The following is a 10,571-nucleotide window of genomic DNA, read 5'->3' as shown; positions in this document are numbered from 1 at the left end:
ATATTGGACCGCTTTGGTGCAAATAAGATTTCAGAAATGATAATGCAATATAGGTAAGTAGGTAACTAGCGATTTGTAAGCGAGTTCTAAGCGAAACATGGTGGCCCTAAGAGTTTGTTTTTTCGAGGATGGTAACCGTTAGAATAAAATATTTACTGTCAGAAGTTACCATCTTTGCGCTTTTTAAAACCCACTGCTTCTGGACGATAACATTGGCCAGTTTTATGAAAAGAAACGCCTACGAAACGAAAAAGAAAAATCTAGTAACATAGGTAAATCAATGAAGTTACTCACGACAGTTTTAAGGCACTACNGACCCTAAACTGCTATAGGCAATACAACAGGCCAAATCCACCCCTCGTTCCCACCACTGTAACTCGCAACTGGGATCAGCCTTAAGTCGCTGGGCTACATCGATTGAATTAGATTAAAATTGCTCCCTTTCTGTGCCTAACTGCTTATTGCGTTACCCGTGTTACGCAACAAAACTAAAGTAAACCGGGATTATTCTATGTCTTTCTCCCGAAATAGTAACGGGAAACAAAGGGAATGTATCTTGCTATTAAATTTCGGCCTCAGGACCCTTATAATGGACGCAAATGGACTGCCGTCTTGATATAGAATTAATAATGAACGTTTTTAGCTATACGCCGAATACAAGGGACGATAAGGCTGGTTTCCACTAAAGAGACGAGACGGAGATGTGTGGCGAAGTTGGCAGGTTATTTTCACTGAAGCAGAGCGGAGACAACTGGATTAGCCACACTCTCCGAAGGGACCCCGATCACATCCCTAAGCAGGCTCTGGATTGGAATCCCCAATGAAAACGCAAACGTGGTCGATCCAGGCAAACTTGGCGGCGCACTGTAGCGGACGAGGCAAAGAAGATCGGCAAGACCTGGAGCGAGATCAAGCCACAACAGTCCTCCATCTCGTTCGGTCTTGAGCTTCTCAAGACCGAACGAGATGGAGGACTGTTGTGGACGCCCTCTGCCCCATCTAGGGGACATAGGACCATAAGTCAAAGTAAGTCAGAGCGGAGACAAGGCGAGAGAAAAGGAGCTGTGCGTAGCTGTCAGTCTAAGATATCGTAACCGTATCAACTTGAGACGGTCAGTATTCTTTGTATGAAACTCCATACTGCAACGCGTGAAAAGCGATGACAGCTCGTGTAGGCGATACGATGTTGATCATTTTCCGAGTTGATTTAAAGTCTGCTATGACCTTAATGCTGTCTACGAATCGTATGACGCCTTCGAGTGCATGAGATGTGGGAAGAAGGCAGCGGGTACATTTCCTCTCCTCTGCGCTCCATCTATGTCCATCGATGTGGAAATAACGAAATTTAGTTGGATCATAACATATTTCCTCTTATAAGATTTTAAACTTTCGCGTTCCATTTCAACTAATATAGTAAGACAGTGCTCTTAACGCGCCGTTTATTAATGAGTTACATTATCTACTCACGGCTTGACGTTTCGGACTATGCTGCAGCCGTGGTCACAAGCAGACTGGCGGTTCGCGGCGTCGTCCGTTCGGGCGGGCTTGAAGATTTTCAACTACCCTCATATTGTCATTTGTTACTACCACTAGTGATGTTACCACGACACACAACACTCACAGTATCCGTATTCGTACTTGACGGCAAAATTCGCGGTTTGCATTTATTAATCACCGGATTCCACACTGGTGACAATTTAAATCCGTCCTCCCGATTGAAATTTTTATCTCATATCTTCTCTTGCCTCCGCTTTTCTCCGCCTTGGTGGAAACTGAGCTTAAGTAGATATTTGGGAGGAGTGGACGGGTATGAATAGTGTAGGACGATACAAAGGGGTGTCTAATCAGCTTTTCAGGTAAAATATGGATACAAGATTTACTTAGTTCGAAAGATTTTAGCTTGATGTAGGTGAAGGTTTAAGATTTTAACCTACTATATAGAACTACCCTTATATTCGGAATGACTATGCAATTTTAATGAACCATTGTTTTGTACTGTTCGTACCTAACACTAGTACACTTTACCAAAATGTTAATTAATGATCAACGTAAATAATCGAGCGCAAACTGGTGACAGACATACGTAGGTACAGACGATGGCACGTCAACGTAAACACTGTGGCGTCTTATTTAGTCGTAATAGATGCGATTTTGCAACAAAAATATATAGCCTGATGTGCTGTTGACTGTACTTATTAGACACAATGTTCCGATCGTGCGTTTGTAAAATCATGTCCACTGCTGGACAAAAGTCTCCTCATCATCATCATCATCATTTCAGCTACAGGACGTCCACTGCTGAACATAGGCCTCCCCCAATGACTTCCACATCGCACGGTTGGTAGCGGCCTGCATCCAGCGCCTTCCTGCTACCTTTATCAGGTCGTCGGTCCACCTTGTAGGTCGACGTCCCACGCTGCAAAAGTTTCCTCAAGGATTTCCAATAACCGGTCCTGCACTGCCCGCATCCAAGCGCAAACATCACATAATTTTTCCATATAGGCAAAATTTAAGAAAGTACCATTTTCTTCGTTTCATTTCAATACGGGCATATTTGATAGTAGTAAAATATGACACAACAGATGAATCATAAAACAAAAACTTAATCCATAATCATACACAATGGGTCTTATTCTAAAAATAGGCAAATCCCTTCCTTATTTGATAAAAGAACCGTGAAGTTCTTTACCAACCCTACTTGTCCACAATGGACTGCGAGGTATTGTGATAAAGATGCCTTTTATTTACTGAAACCTGCAAAGAAATGAACTAACTACAGATAAAAACTCATTTATTTATGCAAGTAGGCTATTATAAAGCACTTTTACACGTCCCACGTATTATTAACCCTACCACTGCTTCAGGGCAATAAATGGGCCAGTGCTGACAAGAAGCAGCGCAAGAGACTCAGTCACTATTTAATTGTCATGATGATATTCATGAAGATGTGCAGGTTTATACATTAGGTACATATTTGTCACCCGAAACCATGGAAGATATAAAAACCATGCTTCAAGATGCGAATGTTATTGAAAGTTTCAAGTAAAGAAAATAATACGTATTGTTAATTATGAAAAATCTAATGGACTCCTGCTGCGCCGACCGCGCCGCGCTCCACGCAGTATGTATGTCAGTATCTACTTCATCAGAAAAATCAGTCAATAGTGGCAGCATAAGGACGTCAACTTTTTTTCTCAAAGCCCTATTACCAGGCCTGTTCATCTCCGCGAGTTTACATCGAAAACAAAACACGCACGATGGCCCACCTACAGGATACTATTCGACAAGGCCTCACATACGAGCGAACATTAGACTCACGCACGCGTATTCTTGTGTATGATGGAAGAAAATAAAGAAAATGGTGTACTAAATACTGTGCAGTATTTAACTGCCTAAATAATAATAAAAACACAGAATAAACTTTTTTAAGTTGCCTCAAGACACTGAGAGGTAAATAAGTAGTTAATATTATTTATGATAATTAATGCTAAATGTGCTAGATCACGTATTTCCTCCGCCATTTTCCGCAGTTTGGCACCTCACGTCACATCATTTTACCGAAGTCAGCCCTATAGCTTCGGCGCAGTGCCGATCACTGACGTTTGTCAACAAAATGGTGCTTGACTCTTGAGACAGGCTAAATTACACCATATTGTTAATGACATTGAGCATACATTTTTTTAAATACCTTCGCGAAGTAAAACTTCTGTACGTAGTAATTATTATTATTCTGTGCTATTACTCATTTATGTAGTTCATACAAATTTTATAGAATTTAAATAGTTCGATAGATACTTGTATGTATAGTGTTGAGGTAGTTTAACGTCCATGATTCTAAACTATCATTTTTTGTCCCCGATAGTATCCAGGTAGGTATTCTGTTGATATTGGTATTCTTGTAAAGTACAAACAGTCTACGGCAGCCATGAAATTATTCATAGAGATCAAAAACTCATAAATAATCAAGCAAACGGCAAGCAATTAATTTAATCATGTCTTCAATTATTTCATTATGGGATATTTGCTTTCATCTCAGATCCTTCCTGTCAATTATACAGCAGTATTAAAGTGTGTGCACCCTTATCGTTATCAGGGACAAAACGCCGGGCCCACGGCGCCTACGTAATATATTTGCCGCCCTTGGGAGGTTTTCGCACTGGCGTTTATTGTACGCATCTTTTCATGAGAACAAGAAAGCTCGTTAACAAAAAGAAAAAAAATGTTTTTAAAGTCAAATTGATAAGACTGTTTTAAATCATAGTAGGTATGTGAGTGAAGTCTGGATTTCAAAATGCATGTCAAAATCAACTATTTTAAAGCACTATAATGAACTTGGCTGATCTTAAAATGATACTGTAAAGTAAATATAACACACTGTTTATTATTAAAACGGTTGCTTATTCCGGTAAGTAACAATATACCCGTATTTTTGTACTACATCCTATAGAAATCAGCTGACTTGTGGACTTTTCTTTAATTATTTTGTGTGTTGTTTAAATAGCTTTTTGAAAAAACAGTTTGTTGCACAGATCGCCATCATATAAATTATAATTAAGATAAATTAGTAATTATTTATCCACAAACACAAGTCATAGACAGTATTTACGGCTTTTATTAAAGTATTTTTAGCACCAGTGTGAATGTATTCCCAGACCCTTTTCACAGCAGTAGGTATACGCAGCGATTCATCACAATAATAATAAATTATACAATGAACAGCCGCATTTGTTAACAATCATTAATATTTGATTAATTATAACTAATAATTGGTAATTTATGTGTTTTATTAAGGGTTTAATTGCTAGTTTCAGTCTGGTGGTTTTGAATAATGTTTTCGTTTAAACTAAGTTTATTTTCTACCGTTCATCATAATTTCAGTCACAGGACGTCCACTGCTGAACATCGAAAGGCCTTCCCCAATGACTTCCACATCGCACGGTAGATTATATAATATTATGAACTTCTTTTTGGTACAATTTTGTGAGTTAGAATTTTTCACTCTTTCATGTTTTTCTATACTCTTGTCTATTATGTGTCTCTCGGCACATTTTGATTCAACCTCTGTCTAGCTAAGTTGTGATTGATGAAATTTTGATATTTGACCAACCTTCAAAGACCTAAAAGTCCTCGATTTACTACTAACTGAAATAAGCTAGCAATCATATTTCATTGGATTAAGAGTCAAGTCTGCAGTGAATAATAACTAGACGTAAATCGTCGAATAAACGTCATAATATTATTACGTGAGTGTAGTTTTTTAATTCTGAACCAAGGTCTGCTCTTATCTATGGAGATGGAATCATAGACCTACTTTAAATTCTACATACCTATTTATACCGTCTTTTGTTAATCAATTTCCTCAAGTGTGCATAACAAGCAACAATAAAACAATTTTATACTTCACTCGTTTCATTATTTCTGGAACGCCGACTTTCTTTGGTTTAGCTAATCTCTACTGCTCAGTGGATCAAATCTCTGGCGCAGATAAGCCCGCCTTTTTGTGTGGCTCCAGCCGGAAATTTATTTTCGGTGTCAGTTACAGCGACTAGCTATTTTTAGTTTCTTAGTCTGGTTGGATTTTTAAAACAGTGTTTTAGAAGTTGAAGTCAAGTTTGACTAAACTTTAATAAAGCATCATGGGGCAGAATTTCACATTATGGATACGATATTTTATAAAATCACTAGGTACTGAAAATACTAGCCCACAATAATTATACAAGTTTTATATCACAAAACAATAGATGTAAAATAAATCGTGTCAATTTATTTATGTCTTTTCAGAATGAGAACGCTCTATTTCATCAGAATCGTGTGTCAAATGTTTTAGATATTCATTTGTTCGTGCGCCATTCGAATTTCTAAGGGCGCATTACTCAGTGCGATCACGTTCGTCGCGAGTTCCGCATAAACTCGCGACGTGTAACGCGTCCTTATTTGTTATTTGTACGATGTTTGGTCCTGAGTATTTGCGACGAAAGATTTAATTGTTAATTTTGGAATGTTGGAAGAAAGTAAAAGTTTCGTTTGACAATATAAACCCGCCAAATATTTTAATGTAATTAATGTTGCCAAGATGAGGCCAAAATGAGGCCAAAATGATTCGCATTTGTGAAAATATTGTCTAATATCATGTGCAGACAAGCTTCTAACTCTACAAGCCGTTACCAAAAAATATCTACACCTTAGTTAAATTATATGGCACAGCCATTTCGCTATCGTCACTTTTTTTAAAGATTATTAGTTATACAAATAAACAACAATTTTTAGCAATACAAAATTGCACAAATTACTAATAGTCCCGTTAGCCCCTTGTACTAAGCTAAATATTATGCTTGTATTACGAGTGAACTCACCACAATACCTACTCGAGCTTGGATTTGAACCCGCATTTCCCAGATCACGAGTCGGCCAGTCCCTTCACCATTCGGCTATCGTGTTTGTTTGTCACCAGTGTGCCTACCATGAGTTTACGTTAGGTGAGCTCGCTAGCGAATACGTCAAAAAATTATATGAAGATTTTATTTCTTGAAAGTAGCCGCTAGGGGCTCTGCACAATATGTCATAAATTTAAATGTCATTTTTTTACGTAGTCGCTAGCGAGCACACCTAACGAAAACTCATGGTAGGCACACTGTCATCCGCTTTGCAATGGAGGGAAGTCGAACTTTAATTTCGAACTCCTCCTATTATGTTCTTCTGATCAATTTCGTTGCGGGTCCAATGACAGTTTAAATTTCCCCCGGGACAAACTTGACCTTCATTGGTTGGGTTTTTGTGGCGGTCAAGCTGTAGATCCTGGCTACACAGGAGTTGCAGTGGTGGGGACGAGAGGGGAATAGTCCCGTTTTATCGTGGCTTCTAATGTCATGGGCGTAAGGTGAAAAATGTATTCAATTTTCAATACGTTTATCACAAGTTGTAGTTTCGAAAAAAACAATTACAGTATTTTGACTAAGGCGTAGATAGAGATTGTTAAGTTAGACTTATAGAATTAGGGTGTATAGATTTAGAAGCCAGGCTCTACATAAGAGTAGATGCTTTCTTTACTGAACACTATAATCCGGGCCTTTTCAAGGAGAGAGTGAATAGGCACATACAGGGCAGATATCTACTATCCAAGACTGCATCTCACTTAACACCAGGTGCAATTGCGGTTAAATACCTGCCTTGACATGCATAAAAAAAGATATTTTTTAATTTTTGGCAAAAGAAGTTCCTGAATGGGTAGCCACTGCAACTGAAAGCCACTTTATATGTGACTAGCTTTCCGCCCGAGGCTTCGCGCGCGTGGACCCCTGAACCCTATATTTTTCCAAAATAAAATTTAGCCTATGTTACTCGTAGATAATGTAGCTTTCGAATGGTGAATGAATTTTTAAAAACGGTCTAGTAGTTTTTGAGCCTATTCATTACAACCAAACAAAGAAACAAAGTTTTCCTCTTTTAATATTAGTGTTGATTATCCATAACTTGATATTCTGCTTATCATTATACACTATGAAATGTAAATGATTAAGCTATAGATCTACACATTAATATTACTACTAATTCTGGTATTAGGTTTCGCATTCCGTCGAATAAGGATGGATCTGGGTTATTCCTTGTATTCAATCATCTGGGATGAGTACGTAGATTATAACTGACTAATGTTCGCATTTGGAATGTTCAATTATGTAGGTATCTTCTATCATTAAGGGTGAGTTGCACCATCTTACTTTGACTTGACAAACGTCAAAAATCTGTCAGATTCCATACAAAAAGCACCGGTTATTGTTATTATTACGGTTAAAATAAGTTGGTGCAACTCAGCCTTAGTATCTATGTTACAGTCAAAACTCATAATCGGTTTTTGTGGGGCTTCGGTGCGAACAAAAAAAAATTAGAAAGTGTGTAGCTGTTTTTTTGTTACAGAAAAGAGCATTTGGCATCATTTACATTTTTAAACATTAAAAAACAAATAGGAAATTGGCAAGAGCATAACATAGGCTGAGTTGTACCAACTTTGACCGTAACTTTAACGATAACCTGTGTTTTTTGTATGGATTTTAACAGATTTGTTGGTCAAAGTTAAAGTAAGATGGTGCAACCCAGCCCTAGAGAGAGAGAGAAAAATCCAGTAAACCACCTTTATTCAACCACACAAAAAAAAACTATCATTGTTTTTTTAAGTTTTCCATTGCCATCTTTAGCTCAACTAAAAATAATACTATCATCCTCTACCTCAATGAAAAATGACCACTATTTCCAAGTGAAAACTGCCAAAACCTTTCGCAAAGCGGATTGAATAAATGAATTTGTGTTCCCTGGCAATGAGCGGCGGCCATAATTATACCTGTCGGTCCGGGGCTCCATTCCGCGGCTTCACCCAAACATTTTTCGCCGCAATCGCTGGCTATTAGGGGAACGTAGTCTTGGATCTGGCGATCATTATTATTATTTTATAGAGTGTTTATTGAAAGTTATTCATGTTTAGTGTTATATATTATTAATGTGCATTATTATCTTATAAATAATCTCAAAAACTACTGGACCGATTTGGAATCTTTCACCATTAAAATCCATTTTTTTCTGATATATATTTTTTTAATTAAGATTCCTATATTTACCCCTGCGTAACGGGGGGGGGGCGCTAATATTCAACAAAATAGTAACTAACGTCTTTCTTCAAATTTTACATCTCTATTTTTAAAACAACTAAAAATAAAAAGTATCATCCCTTTCCTCGATGAAAAGTGACGACTATTTCCAAGTGAAAACTGCCAAAACCTTTTGCAAAGCGGATTGAATAAATGAATTTGTGTTCCCTGGCAATGAGCGGCGGCCATAATTATACCTGTCGGCCCGGGGCTCCATTCCGCGGCTTCACCCAAACATTTTTCGCCGCAATCGCTGGCTATTAGGGGAACATAGTCTTGGATCTGGCGATCATTATTATTATTTTATAGAGTGTTTATTGAACGTTATTCATGTTTAGTGTTATATTAATGTGCATTATTATCTTATAAATAATCTCAAAAACTACTGGACCGATTTGGAATCTTTCACCATTAAAATCCATTTTTTTCTGATATATTTTTTTTTTAATTAAGATTCCTATATTTACCCCTGCGTAACGGGGCGGGCCGCTAATATTCAACAAAATAGTAACTAACGTCTTTCTTCAAATTTTACATCTCTATTTTTAAAACAACTAAAAATAAAAAGTATCATCCCTTTCCTCGATGAAAAGTGACGACTATTTCCAAGTGAAAACTGCCAAAACCTTTTGCAAAGCGGATTGAATAAATGAATTTGTGTTCCCTGGCAATGAGCGGCGGCCATAATTATACCTGTCGGTCCGGGGCTCCATTCCGCGGCTTCACCCAAACATTTTTCGCCGCAATCGCTGCCTATTAGGGGAACGTAGTCTTGGATCTGGCGATCGTTGGAATAACTTTATAAATTGTTTCTTTTACAAAGGTTTCATGTTTAGTATCGTAAATGTCGTGTCGTGTCGTCGACTTGTCGTGCAGGGGAAGGTTGAGGGCACAAGAGCGCGCGGCAGGTCGCCCATGCGCTGGACTGACCAGGGCAAAGCCGCACTCAATGGTCCACGAGTGCACAAGAAAGGCTGCAGTGCGGGAGGAATGGCGACGGATTGTGAGACTTGCCACCGGCCCGGATACTAGGTATACTACCTGCACTACCTGCCTAACTTACGTTTATAGTGCTTAGTTCACATAAGAACTAACAAAAAGGGAAACAATATAGTAGGTACTAAGTTAATGTGGGGAGGTAGATAACGTAGAGATTAAGCATGTAGAGATAGCGGTATCTACGTATAAATGAAAAAGTTTGATGCAACAGACTGCTCTTATCAATCAAACATCTTTTATCAAATTAGCAACTAATTTACTGGGCCATTTCTTCTACAGCTAAATCCTGTGGTTTACGAGCTGCCTAAATATTTGCCTCTGACATTTTATTCATACTAAAAGAATATGTTTTTTACATAAAGATCTTGCTTTTACTTTGATTTTAGATATTCAATAAACTTCTTTTTAATAAAATCATTGTTTTAGTAGAGGGTAATTACCGATTAAAATTAGTTGGCCATAACTGGCCCTCGGCCTATTTGGCAATTTGTTTTAAAGTCGAACCGAAACAATGGGTCGTGCCATTGATTTAATGGCCGATTGTCAGTTGTCAAATGACAAATGACGCCCACTCGACAGAGTTTAATGAAAAATAAAGCAAAATTATGGATAATGTACTCGTAATATGGGACTTAGCTGTTTTCATCCAGACCGCATTGTTAAAGTCATTAGCGGATGATATTCCATTTTTTTAAGGCGAGTACCTACCTAATAGGGAAAAGTTTTTATGGAACGGCCAGGGTAATACAGAATACCTAAATGCTCTGGTTATGGGTTAAGAGGTCAGTTTTTTCAGGGCATTTTCTGGTTTTAGGTACTTTTTAAGTTAAAAAACGTTTTAATCTTAAATTTTACTGGCTTTATTTAAGTATAAATGTTTTAGTTAAAAAAATACTTTTTCTCTTACATTCCATTATTTATTTTACTGCTTTGCTA

This window comes from Ostrinia furnacalis, unplaced genomic scaffold (genome assembly GCF_004193835.3).
Source record: "Ostrinia furnacalis isolate ACB-3 unplaced genomic scaffold, ASM419383v2 OfSCF1345, whole genome shotgun sequence".
NCBI classification, from domain to species: Eukaryota; Metazoa; Arthropoda; class Insecta; order Lepidoptera; family Crambidae; genus Ostrinia; species Ostrinia furnacalis.
Note: the sequence above shows the minus strand (reverse complement) of the source record.